A 25,160-nucleotide genomic window follows, 5' to 3' on the forward strand; every position below is an offset into this window, starting at 1 on the left:
AGAAAAACATGCGCCCATGTATTCCTATGAACTCTTCATACTGATCCGTTGCAGGTCAGGCGCATTTTTTAAAATATTGCTTGAAGTGGTAAAAGAAAAGCACCAAAAATGCACCTCTCCATTGTAATCAATGAAAAATGCGGCAAAAACGCATCAAAAATGCACCTGTGGTGCGTTTTTAGTGCGTTCTTGAGTCACATGTCTGGTAAAACGCATATGCATTTTTGCCGCGCTTTTGCTAGGATCAGTGTGAAAGTAGCCTTAAGGTTCTATGGAGAACCCATGGGAAAGTTCCTGTCAGTGTATGCAATATATATATGATTCTCTAGTAAGGTTTTGGTCTTCAGAGATGATAGGACAAGTGAATTGAGCTACACTCCTCGCACCACACGACTTGGTGGAGGGAACCACAGAAGAGTTGTCAAAGGACCAGTTTTATCCTAAAAATTACCCTATGACACCTGAATAGAAAGAACGGGCCAAAGCAGAACTTCTAAATGTGGAAAGTGTTCTCTATGAACGAGTTTGATGTGGAATTTGCAAAGAGCACTCAGCATCGCATTTGTCTGCAAGAGACCAAACCATTCCCAGGATGGTCTCGGTGAATCCCATTAACAGACCTAGATGACCTCAGAGAATGGATTGCAGAGTTGAAGAGAAATGGATTTGTCCTGGAACCCAGAAGTCCCTTTACTTTGTCTATTGTGGTGATAAGTTAGAAAAATGGATCACTGAGAATGTTCATTGGCTACCGCACCCTCAACAAAAGAACCATCCCAGACTGGTACACCACTCCTTGAATAGAAGACACACTGCGATGTCTATCAGGGGCCAAATGGTTCAGTGTTTTGGACTTGAGAAATGGATACCATCAGATCCCCATGCAGCCTGACGAGTGGGAAAAAAACTGCCTTTATCTGCCTGGTGGGGTTCTTTGAGTTTAATCAGATGTCACAGGGTCTAGCAGGAGCCCCTGCAACATTCCAACATTTGGTGATATGAACCTTACTGAAGTGTTGGTGTACCTGGATTACATTATCATCTTTGGATTGACTTTAGGGGAGCATTTGGAGGGTTTGTAGAAAGTTTTGAAGTGACTCTATAAAGAAGGGTTGATATTGCCTCTTGAGACATGCCAGCTCTATCATCCATTGGTCACCTACCATGGGCATATGGTCTCCGCTGATGAGCCACTGAATCGCAGGAAGTTGGAAGCCATCACCTCCTGGCCTAAGCCCCAAAACATGAATGAACTGAGATAATATCTGGATGCTGTTCTTACTACAGGAAGTTTGTGGAAGGGTTTGCAAAGATAGCTCAACCCCTCACCAAGCTCCTACTGGCTGAAGAAGATGAAGAAGAGCACTAGACCTTAGAAAGATTTCATCAAGCCAAAAGGTTCAGAAAGTACCTAGGGTTCATAGAAGGTGGTCCAACCAATGTGATTGGGCCTTTCTTCGGTTACAATGGAGTTTGACCAGGGGTGGACTGACAACTTACCCCCAGGCAATAGGAGATCACGTGCCTCCAGGTTTAAATATGCCCGCTGTGCTACAGCCATCTTTATGATGCAACATTAATGTGGCTGGGGGCACCGAGCTCGGCAACATATAGAGTGGCAGATTAAAAGTAATGTACTGCCCCTACCAGGAAGATGATCACCTTACAAATTATTATTATTATTTTTTTATTTACAATTTTTAATTTTTTAATTAATTTTCTTTTAATAATTTTTTATGTTTTCCCATTTCCCCAAGTACAGACCCCTCAGTAGTAGAACACCCCTTCCCCCCAGTACAGACCCTCAGTAGTAGAGCCCCCCCTTTCCCCCAGTACAGACCCCTCAGTAGTAGAAACCCCCCCATCCCCCAGTACATTTCCCTCAGTAGTAGCAGCCCTCCCTTACCCCCAAATACAGACCCCTCAGTAGTAGCAGCCCTCCCTTACCCCCAAATACAGACCCCTCAGTAGTAGAAGCTCCCCCTTCCCCCAGTACACACCCCTCAGTAGCAAAAGCCCCCCTTCCCCCAGTACACACCCCTCAGTAGAAGAAGCCCCCCTTTCCCAAAGTACAGACCCCTCAGTAGTAGAAGCCCCCCTCCTTCCTTCCAGTACAGACCCCTCAATAGTAGACTTTTTACAATTTTTTAGTTTAATTTTTAATTAATTTTAATTTCATCTTTTTTAAAAAATGTTTCCCCATCCTCAAGTACAGACCCTCAATAGTAGAACTCCCCCCCCTTTCCCCCCTATACAGACCCCTCAGTAGTATAGATGCTATGCAAGTGAAGTGTGTCCCCTCCAGCACTGTGGTGCGGTTTCCTAGGCTCACACACCTGTGATCCGATGTCATGCAGGCAGAAGATGGTGCAGAGCAGAGGTGGGGGGAATAGCAGAGCCTCTCCAATAGGAGTGAAATTCCCTCAGATTCTCATCCAAGGGCATCTTAGCCCAGGAGCGCCCACAGAATGGGCGGGGAGAGGGGTGGGATCTACTCTAGCAATTAAACAGCACAGGGACTAGGCACAGAGCAGGGAGATAGAAGGAATGTAAACACAATACTGACAGCCATAATGCTCGGACACATCGCAGGTCTGAAAATCAGACAATGGCAACTATGAGAAAGGAACCAGGTGCCTCTTACGGGGCCCCAAACTGGCCTCCGGCCACGAGTTTGACCAGTGCCCAGTTTTGGCCTATGCTGACCTTATCAAGCCCTATTAGCTACATGTTAGGGCAGCACAGTGGGTAAATGGTTAGAACTTCTGCCTTGCAGTACTAAGGTCGCTGGTTCAAATCCCACCCACAGCATCACCTCTCTGGAGTTTGCATGTTCTCCCTGTGCCTGCGTGGGTTTCCTTTGGGTACTGTGGTTTCCCCCCACACTCCAAAGACATGCTGGTAGGTTAATTGGATCCTGTCTAAATTGGCCCTAGTACATGTATGAATGAATGTGAGTTAGGGACCTTAGATTATACACCCCTTGAGAGTTAGGGACTGATGTGAATGTATAATATGTATGTAAAGCACTGTGTAAATTGATGGTGTTATATAAGTATCTGAAATAAATAAATAATAAATGTTGATGCCAGTAGAGAGACTGGGTAGTGTGTTGTATCAAGAACATGACAAATGTCTGAGATCTGTTACTTATGTTAGCCGAAGGCTTACCCTGTCTGAGAGAAACTATGCTTCCCACAATTTGAAGTTTTTGGTTTTGAAGTGGGCTGTTGAGAGCAAGCTTAAAGGATATTCGTACAGATAGAATTTGATGTTAAGACAGATAACAACCCACTCACATATGTATTTGCCACGACCAAAGTGGATGCCACAGGACATCGATGGTTGCCAATAAAAATAAAACACATTTCCTACCAGGCACCACCTTTTTATTCATATATAGCAGAGGGGAGGGGAGCATACAACAAATGTATATCAGAAACAGTCACATGCCTCTGATTTAGCCGGGGGAGGTCCGGCGAAACCGGTCAAGCGGATCATCAGCCATGTCTGCATTGATATCAAATCAAATTATGGACTGACAAGTATACCAATCTTTATGTGTAAAAAGGGGCAATATTTAATTTCTATCAAGCTATGGATCTTAGAAGACCACCATCTTTATACAACAATCTTACCCATGATCTTTGATCTGCAGTGGGGCTAAGATATGCGTGGGACATCTGTGCTGGCTAATTGAACCGGAGTATGTATGTGGATGCCTTTTAGCAGCAGTTATATGTGCAAGGGAGGTTGACGGCTATACATGGTGAATCTGGGTCAAAAGATTCTCCTTAGAACACCTCTATGACAACTGTTTCCTCCTCTGGACCACATCCAGTTGTCTCCCTGTTGGCTTGGATTTTCACGGCTATAACAAGTATACTAAGCCTTTGTCTATATATATATATATATATATATATATATATATATATATATATATGGAATCATAGTTGATGCAACTCCAAGTACTAAGCACATTGGGACATACTGGGCTCACCTTTTGTCCACGATATAGTGTCATGCCCTGAAAACTAATGATCTACTCAACGTATGTTTTTTTGCCATTTGCTTTGCAGATTGACTGGGGGGGGGGGCACCTTGTCTATCCCTGTCTATTCTATATGGCTGTCCCTTTGTCTCTGAGAGCTTTGATAATTCAAACCAGTCTTTTACAAAGACATGACAATTATATACAGTATATGATATTAGGTTTGAAGGTATCCGACTGATATTTAGATATGACTTTTGATATGTTTTTAAAGGGTGTATGTATATGTTTAATGTATTTTGGCTTTTAAACAATAAAATAAATTAGTAAGTCAATGATATCTCTCGGTATTAGATTTTTCATTTTTGGATATATGAATCAACTAAGATGACTGAATATACAATCTCTGCATGCATACAATCTCCTTTAGGGTTGAGGTGTTGAGCAAAATCCACTCCTTTTGTACCAAAGTTTTTTTGGAGAGACATTGATGGTTGGCGGCATTGTCTGGGTTTCTTCTCAGTTTGAAATACCACCCTGGCATTAGGGATGTTTGGTGCTCTGTCAAGAAGACCCTATGACTCACAGATGCTTAATCCCTTCCCGCTGGTGCCTCCCGGCCCTTTAAGAGTTTCAGATGCCGGGGAGGCGGGGTGGGTGGGGCGTGGTTTAGGGATCATGTGACTCGTCGTCACGGTGGTCACATGATCGGGAAAGGTCCCGATCGAAAGAGCGGACCGGGACCTTTCCGTGAGTACCACACGTGTGCTGGGAGCGCGCAGGGCATGCGTTCTCAGCACGTATGTTTTTTGTTTCATGAACGCAAATGTGCGGCCGCTCGGCGTCTAGGCCCAGACACCAGGAGACTGCACATTTGTGTGCGGCCGGCGTAAAGGGGTTAAGGAAGAGTGAACTCAATTGAATTCAGAAGGAGTCCAAGCAGAGCCAGTGGGGCAACAGGAATCAAAGTCTTCAGATTCACCACTGCTGGCATCCTCAAGCTCTACTGCAAATTGACCCAGGTGAGGAAAGAGTCTGCCTACTCTCTCCAAGAAAGATTTAATAAAAGATCAACCTGAATATCCTCTCTGCTGTTTGTCTTTCAAAGACTTTGAGAGTCTTCCGAAAGGGGATTGACTGGTCAACAAAGAGTGGGATCATTTACAGTTGCTGAAAGGGGTGGTCTACTGAAGGGAGACCTCGGATGAGCATGAAGAAAGATGGCACCTGTTCCTCCTTGAGAAACATAGGGGTACAGTGCTGAATGCAATACATGATAAACATGGACATTTGGGACCTGACAGAATGTTCCAGTTAGACATTGTTTCAACTGGTTGTATATGTGGATTGAAGTCGAGAGCTGCTGTCACTCCTGTCTCTGCTGCACCTGGAGGAAGACTCTGGCCTTCAGAACTACCTCAGTGGGCCATCTCCAGAGGCAAGGTCCCTTGTATTTGGTGTGCATTGATTTCTTGAGTCTAGAACCCGACACGCGTGGCCAAAGGAATGTACTGGTAGTGACTGGTGATTTCACTCGTGCCCAAGCTTTTCCAATGAGAGACCAACAAGCTGCTACAGTTGCCAGACTATTAGTGGAGAAGTTCTTTGTTTATCATGGATTCCCATAGAGATTCCATTCTGACCAAGGAAGAGATTTTGGGAGCAGGCTCATTAAACAACTGTTTTAAGAAGTATAAAATGACACCTTGAACGAAGGGGAGGAGGAAAAAGACCATTTGAGTGTAGTATAGGACAAAATGCATTTATTGACACATATTAAGCAATTCACATGGATAAAGTAAAAAATGCTCATCAACATGTGAAACAGTGCTCTGCATTATCCAGCACCAGTCCCGCTAGGTAGATGCGCCGCAGACACACTGAGCCAACTGCACTGGAGGTACCCAGAACTTCCTGTTCGGCATGGAATGCACAACGATGTGGCAAATGTGATGTCACTCCTGAATACTGATGCAATGGATGTGGCCACATGTTACAGAAGTATGGCTAGGTGTTGCTGTCCACCAGCTCTCTCCTGCCCGTAAGTACCACTTCCAAGATGGAGCAAGACATGGTTTGAAGAAGGAGCACACATGCTCTGTAATTTATAGCTGCATCAGTATCCAGGAGTGACGTCACATCCGCCCCATTGCTGTGCTTTCCACCCCAAACAGGAAGTTTAGGGAGCCTCCAGTGCAACCAACTCAACGTGTCTGCAGTGCATCCTCTTAGCAGGGCTGTTACTGGATAATGCAGAGCTGTGTTTCACTTGCTGAAGAGTGTTGTTTACTCTATCCATGTGAGTTGCTTAATATGTGTCAATAAATGTGTCCTATACTACACTTAGATGGCGCTTTTCCTACTCCTCTTTGTTAATGTTCTGCAGAATTGCTTCTGACTCTTAAGAACAAGCAACCACTGATGGCAATTGGACTCCCATATATGGACTAAAAGTGCAGATTTATTATTTTCTTGCTATGTGGATTTTATATATTACGATGAACTCATATTTCCTTAGTGTGTCAATCTTCTCTCCACAACCAAGAGATTTAATTTTTACCCACCTTGACATGCTAGGGACCCTTCCTTCAGAAAGAAAACATCATTATAGCATACACATCTCCGCTGTGGCAGAGTAGTGTCCCATTAGCAGGAAAGGGAAGCAGAAAAGGGAAACCAGAGTCACCCGAGCATGAACAAGAAGATTCTATAATGTCTGAACCCAGGGAATAGAGGATCAAGAAAATGGTATGATCCCCACACAGACTTACATATGGCTCGCAGGGCAACAGTTCAGAATATATTGTCTCAACTATGCATTTGTATGATGATTCAGTGCTCCTCATAACAGCACCAAAGACTTGTGCCCCTTGCTTCACTCCTGACACACCTTGGTAGCAGCCTCCATTGATGTGTTTGTAGGAAATGTCATAAAATCAGTTTAGTTTCTAGAAACTTATTCTGAACTTACACTTAGTTCCTTGTGGCCTTTCCCCTCTCTGGAGTATCAAAGATTCTTTGGTGGGGGGAGTATGTAATCTGGACTGTAGCTGATAACTACTACAGAACGTCTTCCTTTGTTGGCTGCTGTATTATTCTTCTGCAGTGTGGACAGGATTCTGTTAAATATTAATTAGTGCAGCAGCCATCTTTAAGAAGTTGATTTTGCAATGCTTGTCCATGGAGTGTCTCCAGTACAGGGCACAGCCATCTTGACTGTGTCTGGCTCGAGCTTGAGTGCAGGGTCATCTTAATAGCATAATGGGCCCCTGCTCAAAGTAATGCACTGGTGCCCTTACAAGCCTGTATATGCCATCATAACCTTTGATGCTGTACCTCATGAAATGGCAAAAAAATTGGCAACTTCAGTCACAGAGGCAGCAGCTAAGCAGGCACCAACAATTTGCCCTCTTTGAAACTCAGTCAAACAAAAGAGTCCGTGCTGCAACTTCTCCACAACCATGACATGATTGTGGAAGGGGTGATGCAGTATTTAAGGCAACATATCACCTTCTTACCACCTGTCAAATATCTCTGAAAAGCAATCCATGTGTGCATTGCTTTTCAGAGGAGTGACAGTCATTTGCACTCAGAGACTCAGAGTAGCAGAGGTGAGAGACATACATTATGTGTGCACCTGTGAAGTTGAGGGGGGGTTCAAACATAGAACAAAATTAAATAGGGATATCTTTTGAATTGCACTTGCATGAAATTACTTGAAGCAATTCAGCCGAAGCATTGGAAAATAATTTTGCAGCCTCTACTGTCCCCAAAGCCTGCAGTTGCACACATACACACCTATGTAGCACCATGCTGTGTGTGTGTGAGTGTCTGGGCACATCATGGAGTGGGGCTGCTAGCAAAGACATAGCAGAGGCTACTTTACAAGGGCACTTCTCACTTCGCACCCATGCAGCTGTTCACTGTGAATCCTGTCTCTCAAAATCTCATTCGCAGGATTTGTGTGAGCAGGGGCGGACTGACCATTTGGAAACTCGGGCACTGCCCGAGGGCCCGAGGTCAGTAGGGGGCCCCATGAGATGCCCCTGGTACCTTTTTCATAGGCTTTTTTGAGTTTGGGCAAGGACACAGGGGCCCCATGATCCCTTATTGCCCGGGGGCCCCATGAGTTGTCAGTCCGCCCCTGTGTGTGAGAGAGATATGGAATGACAGGATTGGCACAGCCAAAGACAGCACAGCTCACTGTGCACCAGACCAGCTCCCAGCCACAGAGTCCCGACTGGGCGGAGTCTGGAGGCAGAGCTGCTGACAACATTTGTTATTGGTCATAGACACAGCCACTCAGGGAGGCTCAGAACAGGTGGTGAAAGCCCAGCTGGCAGGCAAGATGCCGCCATCCACCAGGCTGCCGGTGCCCACAGGCCACTCAGCCAAACTCCAGCACCGAGCCCCGCTGATAGTTCTAGCTTGTCCGGCCAGCTGGCAGGTGGAATAGAAAACCAGTGTCTTTATTCAACCTTATAAAATATGTAAATAGAAACTATATGTAACTATGTACTACCTGTATCCAGCATGTTCTACTCTTTACATGTTTGCCTCTTCATTCCTAGCTTGAGCCTACTTTGCCTTGACACCCATCCACCTCAATCTCCCTGCTGCCATTTGTATATAATTAAGTTAGTTAGTTTAGCTAGCTTTTCTGTAAATTGCTTATAGGTTGTTGATGTTTATGCTTTTTATTCCTTGTTCCTGTGTGTTTTATGATAACTGTCTTGTGTTCACTTTAAAGTTGTAGTTTGGCTTCTCTGGTGTAGTCACATATCTGGTAAGACTAGGCAACAGGATTCAAGCATTCGGTATCCTAACATCATCCCTGATGCCACAGAAAAAATAGACACCTTAATAGCCATCATGTCCAGTAACCAACACCATCGGTAACTGTTAGGGGATACACTTCATTATCCACAGCCACCTGAAGTCTTTGCTAGCCACTTCAACAGTACCTTCCAGGTGCAAAATGTTGCATATTGCCAATTAGGGTTTCTACTGAAGAACACATTTTTAATACATTTTTACCAAGAAAATATTGCCTGCCATGAAAAAATGTTTATCCTAACATCAAAAAAGACCTTATAGAGCAGGGGTATTGAATTAAAATTCAAGGAGGTCCGGTCACTAAAATTTTCTTTTGGCTGAGGTCCGAATACGGTGTGCCCATCAGTGTGCCCCCTTACATTAGGTGTCGCCATCAGAGTGCAACTTTACATCATGTATTCCCATCACATCAGGTGTGCCCATCAGAGTGCTCCGTTACATCAGTTGTCCCCATCAGAGTGCCCCTTTACATCAGGTATCCCCATCACAGTGCCACCTTACATCAGGTATTCCCATCAGAGTGCCCACTTACACTCAAAGTATCCCTTTCCATCATATTCCCCATCAGAGTGCCCCTTTCCATCACATGTGCCAGTCAGACTGCCCCTTTCCATCACATGTGCCCATCAGAGTGCCCCTTCCCACAGTATGTGCCCATTTGTGCCCCCTTAACATAACATGTGCCCATCAGAGTGCTCCTTAACATAAAATGTGCCCGTCAGAGTGCCCCTTAACATAAAATGTGCCCGTCAGAGTGCCCCTTAACATAAAATGGGCCCGTCAGAGTGCCCCTTAACATAAAGTGTGCCCATCAGAGTGCCCCCTAACATAAAATAAGGGGCATGCTGATGGGCACATTTATATATAGGGGCACTCTGATGAGTACATTTATATTACGGGGCACTCTGAAGGGTACATGTTATGTTAGGGGGGCACAAATGGGTACATATTGTGGAAAGGGGCACTCTGATGGGCACATGTGATGGAAAGGGGCACTCTGATGGGGAATATAATGTAAAGGGGCACTCTGATGGGGAAATATGATAGAAAGGGGTACTTTGAGTGTAAGGGGGGTGCTCTGTCATTGCGTGCTGGCAGTCCAGAAGGGAGTGCTGCTGGGGCTGTTCTCTGCCATTTTAGTGACCACTCTTATAATAATTGACAGACTCTCTAAGTAGTCCCCCCCCATTTGCTGCTCACCTTTGCCTTGCTCCTCAATTGCTCTGTCCTCTGTAAGAGCCCTTGGAAATGCCCAATGTCTTGGAAATTCGCTTTAACGAATTTCTCCTTACCGTGAGTACTCGCAGTTGGATGCGCAGAAATCCCCTATAAAGCTGTGCGAATCTCACTTACCACGACTGCAGCTAAACTACACGAATCCTGCCCATCCAACTGGGTTAGCTCTGTTGAGATGTGGGGAATGGAGCTCCCTATACCTGGAAAAGATCACACGACACTCTCAGGTTGCTGTTGGAATTCACATAGAGGAAGTTTTCATTCTCACCCTCTGGTTTTATTACAAACACACATGCCCCCCACATGAATAAGGTCAATCCCCTCCCACAGAACAATGCAATGGGGAGTGCCTATACACAGGATGTACATTCCGATTGGAGCATAGCCTTTACTTTTATCTATCACTGGTCCACCCCCCATGAGCCCTCTGAGGTCAGCAGACTTCCTCCCCTTCCACCCATGAGCCCTCTGAGGTCAGCAGACTTCCTCCCCTTCCCCCCATGAGCCCTCTATGGAGAGCATATTTCCTGTCCCAGCTCCTAGCAGTATGTTCATTCTCTGTACAAGCATCCCCCAGGCTAAACACCAGTCTGTACCTGGATGGGCCCGATACGATCTTTATTAAAACACATCCATCCAGATACAGTTTCAGGTCGGTAATGGGTTGTAAGATATACATGAGCCTACACGCGGAGTTCACACCGCTTGGCGCCTTGCGTTATGAAGTCCATGTGGTACTATGCTGCTGATATGTGGATACAGGCCCGCGGCCTACCGCCGGCGGCATTCGCATCGAATGCCGTGGTGGTATACACGCCGGTCTATAAGCGCAGATCTGCCATCTCATCCATTACCGAGCTGAGTACTGTAATACATACATTGTACATGCGCATGGCCCAATTGCAGCCTTCAGAGCTTTAATTAAGCCACACGAGAGACATATGAATAACACTCATATATGACACATTTAAAGTTCAACCAACAATACATAATTTCCATGACACCAATACTTCCAGGTATGGGGAAGTATGTGACCTCCTCCCATAATGCAGTGCTTGGGCCTCAGAAGCTAATTGCCAAGCCTGAGCAATGTCATATGAGGAGGACAACATCGCCAACCCTGTGTAAGTCCCAACGCTGTCCACTGTGGAACCTGTATGCAGCGGGGGAGAGATGCAATCATTTGGAAGGTCTGGGCTAGTAGGAGACTCTGTGACCTGGCCTTGAATGGGCATGTTGACAAACTCTCTTTAAATATCCAGAAAACGTATATTTATAATTTTTTTTGTAATTCACGTGGTGAAGTTTTGCCTCAACCGTGCCAGATCAGCAATGTTTTCACTACTTGTCCGAATCAAACAACGCAAGAAAAATGTGTTTCCCTAATACGTGACGGATAGAACACATTATAATGTGTTAAAAGAACCTTCAAATAAATTACAGACATAATTTTTATCCAACAAAATTTGTCATTTTAATAAAAGATGATGAGACAGAGCATTGCATGTATGACTAAGACATCACAAGATCAAGTGTTATTGCTACAATATGTGGGACAGAATGTTTTAATTTGGATCATTTCTTAGGAAAACAACACAGAAGGAAAAAAGAGCACTCATGTATTATAATCTATTCCTTAACACTGATCAGAAATTCCTGTTAGGCTTGTGTGTTTTTTTTCTTCCTTTATAATTGTTTAACCAGGAAGCATGATAATGTGTCATTGGTACTTTTAAACCATGACATTGCTACATAAATTAACAATGAGCCTGAAACAGATTATATTTGCTGTACAGATTAACCTGCGTTCTTTAGTCATACAATTATTGGCACGGTAACTTCATTATTTCTCAACATAGGGTTGGACTAGTAAAATAAGAAATGACATCACATCTTAAATCACACACCCATATCTTCTCACACTGAACAAAGAGTCGGTACTGTGCTGCAGAGTCTCTGGAGTCGGCTGCAATTGTAAGTTACTTTGTGAAGCATTGCTTTTTATTAAATGATAAAATTGTTTATCAGATATTCTTATTAAGTCATGTTGCATCTCCCTTGCTTTGTGTCCATCCTAACCTGTGATGAACCAAGTTCCTTGCTGATTTTTTAACTGAACTGTTTCTAAATGTCTTGAACACATTTCTAGTATTATATGTTGCAAAGTACATTCTGGTGTGCGTCAATTTATCTAAACTACCATTAAGAAATGACTGTTTTATGTTAAAATGCTAAAAATACTCCCATGAGGGTGTATTCTACATAAGACCCACAGGGGCCCCATGATCCCCTATTGCCCGGTGGCCCCATGAGTTGTCAGTCTGCCCCTGGACACGTTATTTCTAAAAACTTTAAACTACTATTACGAGTTTGCATAACAGGCATCTCTTAAGCAACTGCTAAAATTTACATTAATAAATACATTTTACTTGGGGCACTAATTGTATTGCTTGTCCAGTAATACAGACCGAGGTGAGAATGTTATGTTGGCAAATATATTACAACAAAAGAAAAATTCCCAGCCAGCTTGCAAACAAACCAAATTAACCTGTCTAACAGTATGCATTAAAAACGGGTTTAGTTAACATACATTTGCAAATACATGCATAAGCTACAGAGCCTCGTCACCCCAGTATTCTGCAGTTCCTAACTCTCCAATTTTAAGAGCCCCCATAGTAAAGGCACATGTATTTAATGGATAGACCAAGGGCAGATGGACCTGAGGGAGCCCACCCCTCCTTAAAAGTACAGGAGTGCACTGGACACCCAGCATGTAGCAGAATGGCAGCTAAGGTGTCCAGTGCGCCCCCTCGACCAACAATTCAACAGTACAAAAAAGTGGCCACTGCCCCAGTCTGTAACTGGCCTTCACAGAAAGGAGCCCATGGAAGGGCGATGCATGTCAAATAACAAAAAATAAAAATTAGTTAGAGCTGGGAATCTTCCATGTGCTCCTTGCTGTGAAAGCCAGTTATAGACTGGGGCAGAGGCCATTTTTTGTACTGTTGAATTGTTGGTCAAGGGGGCGCACTGGACACCTTGGCTGCCATTCTGCTACATGCTGGATGTCCAGTGCGCTCCTGTACCTCTAAGGAGGGGTGGGCTCCCTTAGGTCCATATGCCCTTGGTCTATCCATTAAATACATAAGCGTCTACTATGGGGGCTCTTAAAATTGGAGAGTTAGGAACTACAGAATACTGGGGTGCAGTGATGAGGATCTGTAGCTTATGCATGTATGTTTGCATGTATTTGCAAATGTGTGCTAACTAAACCCGTTTTTAACGAATACTGTTAGACAGGTTAATTTGGTTTGTTTGCAAGCTGGCTGGCAAGTTAGAGCTGGGAATTTTTCTTTTTTGTTGTTTAACCTCTGTATTGTGTCCTGCAAAGATCCCGTACACCCTGAGGCAGGTCTCAGGTCTCCTGTTACCTCTGATTTTGACTCTATTGCTATCTGTGGATTAAAGAACATGCCCCCATGTTAAAAAGATAAGGGGAAGATGTGGTGTTCAGTAGTGCTAACAAACTCTCTGTATTGGGGTGGAAATGCTGCCATTCATGAACACAGTATGGTGAGTGAGTGATGTGCTCCTAGGTCAGAGAGCATGTTACTGGAAGGATCACTGGATGAAAATAAAGGGAAAAAGCCTGAATAAAGAAAACTATTGCACCCACCATAAACTGCAACAGATTATATTTTTGTTCTTGGGTATAGATATGCTTTAATGTTGTAATCAGGAATTAACTTGATTGCTATAGGTTACTGTAATTAGCTACATAGTTTCTAAGGTAGAAAAAAAGACACTGGTCCATCCAGTTCAACCTCTGTGTGTGCATGCATGTGTGATTTGTATTCTATAACAATTCAAATAGCATCCCTGTATATTCTGCTTCCAGTAATCACTTATCCATGTTACTAAAGAAAATTTTCAAATCTGTGGATTTAAAAGACATTTTTTGGTCATTCACCACAGAAGTAACAACTACCAGACACAAACATTTTGTGATTTAGTTTTGTTAATTCCAGTTAAAAGAGAAGGTATACTCACCTAGCTTGAAGCATAGACCTGATGCTGCATCTGTCCCCCTCCACCTCTAAGACCAAGAACTGAGTGATCAAAGACCACTAATATCTCAAGTTCTTGGTCTTCAGTGAGCAGAGAGCCTGTGACTGTCAATCACTGTCTCTCTCTTCTGCCCCTCCAGGTCTCACTTGAGCACCAGATGTGGAGGGGGCGGGAGCTGCTGGCTCCAGACCTCAGGGGCACTCGAAGAGGCCGAGCAAGCTGCCAGTCAGGCATCTGGGTAAATCCCAACATTACAGTCAGAATCCCTGCAGAGCCTGGACCAGCTTAGTGACGTCAGCCAACAGCAGACTTTAGCCCGCTGTCGGCTGAATACAGGTCACAGAAGTGCAGAATGAAGTGCACTCCTGTGATGCATAGGAGAAGTATGGCCAAAGTAGCTTTGGCCATACTTCTCCTTTAAAAAAGGTTATTTCTAACTTGCAGTGCAAACATTCTTCCTGTCTAACGAGTTCCTAGTCATGTTGTACTTTGCTCCCTTGGAGCAGTTTAATATTTCCTAATAACATTGTGCACTAATTGGTATTTAAACAGCTAAACACTTTCACATAAATTCCTCCCACACAATCATGTTGTTTTTACCTTGGTTGGGCACATGCCCAGCCTTTATTATGGTAAAAATTCAGATTCATATTTGTTGCTCCTTGAAACCCCTACATCATGCTATTATAATGTTGTGGCGTGGCACTTTCTATCACATTTAGGACCACATTTCTAAGCCTATAGAGTTTGGAAATGTTATTCTGAATGAATACTTTCCCACGTTCAGATAAAACTGGGCTGTTGTGCCTATGGCAATGTTTTTAGCAATGTTAGTCCTTAGTAGCATGTCAGACAAGTGATTCTGTCACTGTTTCTTCTGCTTATGTTATCCTAAAGCCAGCCATAGACGGATCAAAATTTGACTGTCAGGAAACTGGCTATGACCAGAGACGTGTAGATTAACATAGGGAACACCAGGCTTCAGGAGTAATGAAAATAATACCATTTATTTGTGAGAAACGCACAGTGCAACAACAACAATTCAAATAACAACCCTACACCCAAATACAAACACGAACAGCAACAAGAGTAGTCAGGCCAGCCGGGGTCATACAAAGGAGAATCAATCATGGGAAGAAGGGGAAGACAGGAGCAGGGAGCAGGTAGCAGAGGCTCAAGGAAAACACCAAGGCACTGATCGCAGGCCTGGTTGCTGTTTAAATACACCTCCTGCAATCAGCCTCAGGTGATAGCTTGATTGCAGGAGGTGAGATTCCGGCTGCTGAACGGCACTCTCTGGTAGGAACTGGTACTGCAGCCCACAGAACAGGTGAGCCACAGCACCACCAGTCGTGAGCCCTTTCCTGACAGTACCCCCCCTTTAAGGAGCGGCCTCAGGATGCTCCAAACAGTCCTTAATGGGCAAAATGTTCCACTGCCTGGGTCAGGGAACTGGCTGGATATCCCACTGCCGGAGTCGAGCAGCTGGCTGGGTTTCCTGCTGATAGACATATCTTTATGTATGAGAACACAGGAAGGTAGGTTACAGAACACAGGATCTCCAGAAGCAGGCTGGGAGTCAGGTATCGGCCAGCTTAGCTGGACAACAGGGGCTGGCAAATCAGGCGGGGCAGCAGGCACAGGGTCATCAGGCGGAACAGCAGGCACCGGGTCATCAGGCGGAACAGCAGGCACCGGGTTGTCTGGTGGGGCAGCAGGCACCGGGTCATCAGGCGGAACAGTGGGCACCGGGTCATCAGGTGGGGCAGCAGGCACTGGGTCATCAGGCACCGAGTCATTATGCTGGATAGGATCATCAGGCTGGATAGCAGGCACCGGGTCATCAGGCTGGATAGGAACATCAGGCTGGATAGCGGGCACCAGATCATCAGGCTGGATAGGATCATCAGGCTGGATAGCGGACATCAGTCCCTCAGGCCGGATAGTGGGCGCCGAGTCATCAGACTGGATAGGATCATCAGGCTGGATAGCGGGCACCAGATCAGACTGGATAGGATCATCAGGCTGGATAGAGGGCACCGAATCAGACTGGATAGGATCATCCTCCAACAACCATACCAGTTACTCTACTAGATTCACACTGAATGGCGGAAAAGTCATCCCTGCTTTCAGGGGTACTGGACAGAGCCAACTCAGCACAAACCTGGATCAATGGCTGCACCTCAGAAAACTCTGTTCCCTGATCTACTAGGGAATTAGCAACTTGCATGCACTCTAGCAGCTGATCCCTGCCATACTCCTTCAGAATCTGATAACCATATTCTCTGTCTTCTAAGACTAGCAGAGACAAGTACACAACCTCATCAGGATGCATCTTTCACAAATAACAAGCCAAGATGGCTTCCCTGTGCAGCCACTTCTGGTCAGGACTTGCCGTGGTGTTATGTCAGGAAACTGGCTATGACCAGAGACGTGTGGACTAACATAGGGAACACCAGGCTTCAGGAGTAATGAAAATAATACCATTTATTTGTATGAAACGCACAGTGCAACAACAACTCAAATAACAACCCTACACCCAAATACAAACGCGAACAGCAACAAGAGTAGTCAGGCCAGCCGGGGTCATACACGGGAGAATCAATCATGAGGAGAAGAGGAAGACGGGAGCAGGGAGCAGAGGCTCAAGGAAAACACCAAGGCACTGATCGCAGGCCTGGTTGCTGTTTAAATACACCTCCTGCAATCAGCCTCAGGTGATAGCTTGATTTCAGGAGGTGAGATCCGGCTGCTGAACGGCACTCTCTGGTAGGAACTGGTACTGCACCCACAGAGCAGGTGAGCCACAGCACCACCAGTGGTGAGCCCTTTCCTGACATTGACCAATTCAGCAGGATCAAATTTCAATTCATCAATGGGTAAGCTGATTGTACTGAAGCTGAATCATTGATTGGGTTCAGTACAATCAGCCTGTCGGGTTATACTCCCGCTGTCAAAATGTAATGTTGTAGCTATAGTTGAGGGAAAGAAAATTTTGTAATGTATGGCCTGCTTTAGGAGTAGTCATGTCAACTCACCCTAACATCCACAGAGTCATCCTGTTTTTTTACCTCTATTTTCCTTTGTGATGTGCATTTTTCCCTTGATTCCTCTCATTCACCCATCCCTCCTTCCATTGACCCCCTACTTTTCCTCAGATGGTTCTATACAGGACCGCTGATAGGAGGGTGGAGCCAACTCTCATGTACTGGCCCCGAACTTCATCAGTCCTCACAGGGCAGCTTGGCGCAGAAAAGTGACTATTTTTTTTTTTAGTTTAGGGAGCAGACGGAATAATTTTAGGCAATTTTAAGTGACCTGCTTCCCAACAGTTAACTAATCTAGTTCTAGTGGGCTCAGGGCTGTCCCTGCTAAAGTGATAAAAACAAATGGAGTGAAGAGTTAACAGCTGCAGGAGGACAAGTCATCTCAGGGTAACGTCAAAAAAAGGACTATGGGTGTACATTCTGTACAGTGTGTGTTTGTAAGTACGATTACAGAATGTGTGTACAGCAATTTTGCAACACCCACAATTTTTTGCGGCGCTTGAGAGTCACTGTCTGATTATTGTCCTCTCTGTGTTTGAGTAGGGGAGGTGGCGGCCCTGTCAGGGAGGTTATAAAGGGTCCCACAATTTCTAATGGTGGCCTTAGTCATATGCGTATTTTTATCTGTATTTTTGTTTTATGTATGTATGTTGTATGTTGAAATTCTCAATCTCTTCTTATTCTGTATGCACAAACACAGCACAGTAACACTTTTCTCTTGCATTGTAATTATTATGATATGCTACTACCCTATAAACTGTTCCAGGTTGACATCTCTGCGTGGAGTCCCTGTCTCACTACCAAAACTAATAACCTGTCAGCGTGCCTTCCAGTAATGAAAAAGGAAGTTGAATTTTTGTGGTATTTGCATTGGCAAGATGCTACTACCACTGGAATTGGTCATAACCAGGGGCGGACTGACAACTCATGGGGCCCCCGGGCAATAGGGGATCATGGGGCCCCTGTGTCCTTGCTTAAACTCAAAAAAGCCTATGAAAAAGGTACCAGGGGCATCTCATGGGGCCCCCTACTGACCCCGGGCCCTCGGGAAGTGCCCGAGTTTACAAATGGTCAGTCCGCCCCTGGTCATAACCTTTTCATGTACCTAGGGGAAATCAGAATTGCCCATCTGACATCTCCTTTAGGGTGCGCAATGCTTTCTGGGTAGATTAGAAGAGCCTTAGTTCTGCTGTGATTCTTTGAAATATATAGAAATGCTATTATTATATCAAACAAATTATTGATGTATTAGTGATGTTACATGAATACATACAGGTACCTATACAGTATATTTAATAAAATAAGATGGCTGATAGGATAGTTCCTGCAGCTAGAAGCTGAAGAGGGATCTGGAATATAAAGCGGATGATGTCCACTGCAGTGTGTGTAAGAACTTTCTCACTTAAAACTTTTGAAGTGGACCTGTATGTTCTTCTATCCCTCAATGTAATCACTGGGATTATTCCTTTACACTGTCAGCTGAAATCACACTTACAGTTTTCATCACCTTATAGAGCCTAGTTCTCCTATTTGGTCTGCATCAGCTCATTCTCTATTGGCGGACAGAAACCATTCATCATCCCCTTGACAGCTGTCTCTCACCACCTCAGGGTCTTGTATGCTCCACGAACTTCCTTCTTCTACAGAACACCAGAACTAGAGTTATACATTTTTATGCAACCCAGCCAATAATAAATATTTGGAAGGAATTGGTCAGCATCTGTAACTCTCTTCCCTGAGGCTTCCCCTAGGAGAAGGCCTGTGTGAGGAAAGATACTGTGTTAGGCCTCAACATGTGCTATGGGCTGGGGGCCTAAGCATGAGACCCCTGGTGAAAACAGGCTGGAGAGTATTGCAAGAGAGTTGGGCAACTGTCTGGGCATTGAGAGAAAGACTCATTGCCTTCAGCTACAGGTATTTTGGAACTCTCTGATATAGGGCCATGGTGCTATATTTGGCTTAGGACTGCTCCTACAGAATCATAGGATCTTTTCGCATTCCCCAATTACCTGGGCTACAACAAGGCTGTTATTAAAGCACCTGTCATTGTTAAGGAATTTGCTGGAAGCTGTCCTAATTTTTTTGTCTCAGGTATCTACCCAAACCCTGCTCCCTCCCTTTTCCGTGTTCTGCAGAAAATGGTAAAAAGACCCCAGGACTGGAGATGGAGTCTTTGAGCTATTGGGACTGGTAACAGGGGCAGCCTCTCAATAAGAAGGGAGACCCAATCTTTTCCAGTGGCTCCTTCCAGAGATTTTGCAACACAAACCTGGCTTCCTGACAGTAGCTACAGAATGTGGGCCTTGTTTAAAGCCTCTTAAAGCTGTTGTCTACATTGTTACTAGCCTACTACCACTTAGCCACTGATGCCTTCTAACTGCAGGCAAGTATGCAGCAGTACTTTGCTCAAATAGATGCTTACTGTGGCAAAATGATATATAACTACATTTTCACTGAACTACTAATTTCATGTATATTAAACAGCTGTAAATACAGGTGAAACTCTAAAAATTAGAATATCGTGCAAAAGCACCAAAACCTGGTTCAATGACCGTGGGATTACTGTGCTTGATTGGCCAGCAAACTCGCCTGACCTGAACCCCATAGAGAATCTATGGGGCATTGCCAAGAGAAAGATGAGAGACATGAGACCAAACAATGCAGAAGAGCTGAAGGCCACTGTTGAAGCATCCTGGTCTTCCATAACACCTCAGAAGTGCCATAGGCTGATAGCTTCCATGCCACGCCGCTTTGAGGCAGTAATTGCTGCAAAAGGGCCCAAACCAAGTACTGAGTACATATGCATGCTTATACTTTTCAGAGGTCCGATATTGTTCTATGTACAATCCTTGTTTTATTGATTGCATGTAATATTCTAATTTTCTGAGATTGTGGATTTGGGGTTTTCATGAGCTGTAAGCCATAATCATCACAATTATGACAAATCACGGCTTGAACTATCTTGCTTTGCATGTAATGAGTCTATCTCATATATTAGTTTCACCTTTTAAGTTGCATTACTGAAATAAATTAACTTTTGCACGATATTCTAATTTTTTGAGTTTCACCTGTATATATGAGACACATTATATCTTAGGTTAACGGTGCACATATAATTAACCCCCGTGCATAAGAAATCTACAGCAATTAAAGTGGTTGTAAGATCTCAAGGTTTTTTACCTTCATGTATTCTATGCATGAAGATAAAAAAACCTTCTGTGTGCAGCACTGCTCCTATTCCCCTCAATACTTACCTGAGCCCCATCGTGATCCAGTGATCTGCACGACAGCCTCTGCTGTCCTGGGTCTCTGCCTCCTCATTGGCTGAGACAGCAAGTAAGAGCCATTGGCTTCCGCTGCTGTTAGTCGCAGCCAGTCAGCCAATGAGAGGTGAGAGGGAGTGGGGCCAAGCTGTGCCTCCGTGTGTGAATGGACACATGGAGTAGCGGCTTAGGAACACGCCTGCTTGGTGTAGAAAATATACTTGATGCACAACTTTTTAATTTGGTGCTTCAGCTACAACAAGCCATTTTAAATGGAACAAACTCTTAGATTGTAAGCTCCAAGGGGCAGGGCCCTCCTAACCTTCTTGTATTGAACTGTATCATTGCTGTGTTGTCTCCCTTTATATTGTAAAGCGCTAAGCAAACTGTTGGTGTTATATAAATCCTGCATAATAATAATAATAACAAAATAATAAAAATTTTCAGCTTTGCCAATTACAGCAAAATGTGTAAAAAAAATATTTTGGCCAATGCACTGGCAGCATGGCCTAACGTAAGTGACTAAAATATTAATTAATGCATCTAGCTGAAATATATTTCAACAATCTAATAATGGTTAGTTTTGCTGCCAAGGTAAAGAAAAACTACTTTTGTTAATTTTTATTATTATTTTATTTAACTATTATTATTTTATTTAGCTCCCCAGGACACCAAGAGCATATAGCACTTTGTCCTGTTCTGATCAGTGGTCCCATTGTCCCCAAAACATACCTTTTATTTGCTGAATGTAGCTCCACCTCCTTTTGAAGCCCAAATTATGGGCATTCCTGTGGGAGGAGATACAGCCAGCACAGAGACCTGCACCCCTCTATCAGCTGAGTGATCTGCCACTATTATGAAAGAACAGTCAGCGCTGCTTGTTCATTTATGACAGTAGAAGACGACTTAGAGCTGTGGCTCTGTGTGTACTATCTGCTGGTGGCCTGTATGAAGTAATTGCAGCCACAGAGAGATTACATAGAACTGCAGCTCTGAATGATCTGTTATTATTATGGATGAACAAACAGCACTGATCATTCACTCATAAAAGTGACACTGATAGACACGCAGCATCGCAGACAGTTGATACTTTTTTATAAATGTCAGCACTGGTCTCAAGAGAGGCCACTGCTCCCAGACAACACAACTGTCAAACATGAATCCTTCAGGGGGGAAGGGTGGGAACCCATAGGACCACACTGCTTAGAAACTAAGAGACAGATTTGAACTAGCATATATCACTTGGTCCCTTGGGGAGATAAATAACATAAAACATTTTTAATGATAGTTCTTTAACCAAAAAATGCAGCATCCCTTGGCTGTTTAGTGAATACTTGGCAGCGAGTGAATTATATAGCATACCACAGGCATTTTTCATGTAGAAAATGAAAATTTTAAGTTACAAATGTTAGTTTTGTTGGTATATTGAATGTCTTGGCACAGCAGTGTGATCTAGTTCTACAATGTAAAAATAGCAATTTTATTTTCCCTTAGCTTTATTAGGAACCAAAGAAAAAGACAGCATAGCAAAGCAGTCTGTTTGCAATAAAATGCACTAGCAGTGTTACCTAGTACTACATTGAAAGCCTTGGCTGGATTTTCTCCAGAATGAAATAATATTTTTTTAAAACGATAAGTTCACCTTTTATTTAAAAAAAAAAAAAAAACCCATCTATTTGCAGGTATGTGCATTTATTATTTTGCTACACTGCAGCCTGTAAGGCATTGCACCCACGATCAGTAGATGGTGGGTGCAATGTCAGGATCCTGTAGGCTCCAGTACACTGTCTGCCCTTATCTCCAATATGGGCAGGCAGTTACTGAATGGCAGGAAGAATAAATGAACTGCAAGAGTACTCACCAGTGCCCCCGTAGTTCACCAAGAACTACAAGCCGTTGGCCACACTAATTGACAGTACTTGTAATTCATTAATTCACAGAACTCTGTGAATGAATAACATGGCCATGCATGGGGATGGAGCCCCACACAGCCACACACTTTTTAAATTGGGACAGCGGGTGCAGGGAAAGGATCCTCCACCAGCTGTCACAGGGAGGGGGGAATCGGGGGTAAAGGAGGCAGGAGCTGAAACATGTTACATGTTCCATCCTATATATGGGTGGAACATGTAGTATGTTCCAAAGGTGAACTTATGCTTTAAGGGTTTGCTGAGAGTCAAGTATTTGAAAAAGGCAGCCTGACTGAAAGAGCCTTTCTTCACAATCTGTTTGTGCAAACTCTGTACAATCTTCATTATATTTACTCAGGACTTTGTAGCTACAACCTACCTGAATAAGTCATTCAATGTATATCCTGCCAGGTAGGACTAACTCATATAGTTCTACGTATCTAAAGTAAATTGTACCATTTTTTTTACTAATATTGAATGATACTCATTATTGATAATAACACATATTCAGTAAATATGAGTTATTGAAGAAAATTAGCAAATTAATAAATCCCTCCAGAGCATAGAAGTGATCCTAGAAACGTTGAAGGAAAAAGAAATATCACGGAAGCCTCCATGAGTCAGAGAACACCTTGTAAACACCCTGTGTAAATGTGCAAGCAAGCTCATTATAAATATCTGAATTGTGTTTGGAATATGAGGATGTTATGAAAGGAAGTATGACTTGTATACTCCTAGAAACTATATTATATAGGCTACATAGTTAGTCAGACTGAAAAAAAAGTCTCAGTGACTGGTGTAATGATGGTTCATATATTTCCATCTACTGCCTTCTGCTGTCAATCACAATGAAGGCGAACCTGATGGGGAACTATTCTCCAGTCTCCATCACCCCAACATCTCAGCTCCATGGCTTCTGCACCATTTGTGTGGGTGAAGCTTAATGGGGGAACTCTGGGAGACTGGGAGACTAGTTCCCCATAAGGTCTGCCTTGCCTGTGATTGAGATTGGATAGCAATGGGCTGATTCCATAGTTACTGTTGATCTGAATAGCGGCAATGAAATCCATCCACTGTCAATCACAAGCAAGGTGAACCTGATGAAGAACTAGCTACTTAGAGTTTCCCATCAGGTTCCACCCAGCCGACAGCAGTGTCACTGAGCTTAACTGGGTAAAGAGTGTCCGGCGTGGACCCGCTGACCCCAGTGCCAGCCTCCAAGTAACAGATGCATGTAAATTAATCAGTCACAACCACTGCTAACTATGGTACAGAGGCCTGACAGAGATATTCCTCCCTAGCTATGCTGTGTTCATCAACAGGTGTTTGGGAGATGTTATTGCCATTGTTGGTACCAAAGGTTTTGCTGCTGGTTTACTGCTCATGTGAATAGGTCCTTACCACATACTGTATAATATTTCCAAGGAGAAATCAGCTGTTAATAAAAGCATTTATATGAACCTCTGGTATCTGTAGTTGCAAGTAATGAAAGTAATACGCATTATAAATAAACTCCATAATATAGTAGAGGTGAGTGAATTTAAGGTTCTTGAGGATTAGCTACAATGAAATGGAGAATACTCATCACTCAGTCAGAACATGGGTAACAATATTACAATACAGTATACATAACATACATATACACTGTGTAGAGCTATTTACCTTGAGGTCATCACAGAGGACAAGGGGGCACTCTTTACATCTGAAGGAAAAGAAATTAAATTTCCAAACACAGAAAGGTTTCTGCACAGTGAGAGCTGTAAAAATGTGGAATAGACTCCCTCAAGAGTTGGTTCTGGCCAGCTCAGTGGATTGCTTTAAAAAAGGCCTGGATTCTTTCTTAGATACACAGAATATAACTGGTTACTAACATTTATAGGTAAAGTTGATCCTGGGAATATCCGATTGCCTCTTGGGGGATCAGGAAGGAATTTGTTTCCCTGCAGGATCAAATTGGATTGTGCTTTTCTGGGGTTTTTTTTTGCCTTCCTCTGGATCAACTGTGGGTATAGGAGTATAACTTTTTTTTTGAATGGTTGAACTGGATGGACTTTTGTCTTTTTTCAGCCAGACTATGTAACACTGATCAAGTATAATACAGAATGATTCTGAATAACATCAAATTGACAACATGAAAAACTCCATGTGCTCTGTGAACTAGGAACATCTTCCCAGAAACCTACACTGGCAATGAGGCAGCTTCTTCTTGGACCACACTGTAGTTGTTTTTACAGGAACATAAACTAAGTCATTTTAATCCACTATAACCCAAGTTACGGCTCAGAGAATAATATTTTACCTGTAATAAATTGGAGGACACCCATCAGAATAGGAGAACAGGGTGTAACAGGCAGGAAGTTCCCACCATAAACAAATAATGAAAATCATCCCTGCTCTTACTGTACAACAAGTGTTCTGTGCAATGTTTTCTCTGCCTAATATAATATGAGAAATAGAGAAAAAAGCGCCACAAACTAAATAGAACAAAAGCTGCACTCCTAACCAAAACAAAAGGTAAAAATGTGAATAAATCAAAGAGTGCGCTAAATATAAGTAAATACAAAAATTATTAGTTTAAAATAATGATGTCCGTCCCACCCCGTGAGGACGTCGGATGACGAAACTAGTAGGGTGGGGCTTCTTTTGGATGTGACGTCTGGACGCTCCTCATAGACTGTCGGCTGTGATATCGCGGTGAGCGAGGCTCGTCCCTGTTTTCTTGAGGCTGTCATTGCTGGTGTCGACTAGACACCCTGTTTGTGAGTGCATTTCTGACGTTTTAATTAAACATTTTGGTTTTAAACGTACT

The 25,160-nt window shown here is 43.6% G+C and overlaps 1 protein-coding gene across 2 annotated transcripts in view; it reads left to right on the top strand.

Moving 5' to 3' along the window:
- LOC149472200 (LITAF domain-containing protein-like) overlaps positions 1 to 25,160 on the top strand; it is a 78,616-nt gene that overhangs the window by 7,359 nt on the left and 46,097 nt on the right. Inside the window, exon 1 of one of the 2 annotated variants that reach the window (XM_089692524.1) lies at positions 11,923 to 12,037. The exons of the other annotated variant lie outside the window; for it this stretch is intronic. The gene's annotated coding sequence lies outside the window, so the exon portion shown is untranslated. Of the gene's footprint in view, positions 1 to 11,922; positions 12,038 to 25,160 lie in introns of those variants that run through there. 2 annotated transcript variants of the gene reach the window in all.

This window comes from Staurois parvus, unplaced genomic scaffold (genome assembly GCF_062004578.1).
Source record: "Staurois parvus isolate SC_StPar_1 unplaced genomic scaffold, SC_StPar_1.0 ptg000022l, whole genome shotgun sequence".
Taxonomy (NCBI): Eukaryota; Metazoa; Chordata; class Amphibia; order Anura; family Ranidae; genus Staurois; species Staurois parvus.